The sequence below is a fragment of the Nanorana parkeri genome, unplaced genomic scaffold (assembly GCF_000935625.1).
Source record: "Nanorana parkeri isolate BGI_ZX_2015 unplaced genomic scaffold, ASM93562v1 scaffold3961, whole genome shotgun sequence".
In the NCBI taxonomy this organism is placed as follows: domain Eukaryota; kingdom Metazoa; phylum Chordata; class Amphibia; order Anura; family Dicroglossidae; genus Nanorana; species Nanorana parkeri.
This window is the reverse complement of record NW_017310228.1, coordinates 18302-18733: the sequence shown is the minus strand read 5'-3', so window position 1 is coordinate 18733 and position 432 is coordinate 18302.

Here is a 432-nt window from a genome sequence, read left to right as displayed (position 1 = left end):
TCCCTTTTCCCATTCCGCACACAAAAGGCACCCTGAAACCGAATCGCCCCCAGCGGATGACCCAGTTTCTGCGATATTGTCTGAAGGGGATGATTATTTGCAAAATATCAGCGGACAGTTTAAATGACTTTGCTGGCAAAATACGAGCGCTGTCCTTCCCGGCAAAGAGCTTCCCAAAAAAAAAGAAAAGAAAAAAGTTTTGTGTGCCGAGATATAAGAAGCTCAGTGTTCGCAGCGCGGAGGGGGAGGCCGGCAGCCCTGCAGTTTGTTGAAAGTGTTACATGCCATTAGGTGCAGTGTAAACCATCCCGGGCTCTGCTCCTGACAATGGCGCTCTCAATCCGAGATGACTTTTTACTTTTATAGACAGGGGAGGAAAAAAAAAAAAAAAAAAAAAAGCCCGGATCTTAACACCGAAAGCAGCGCTTTGGA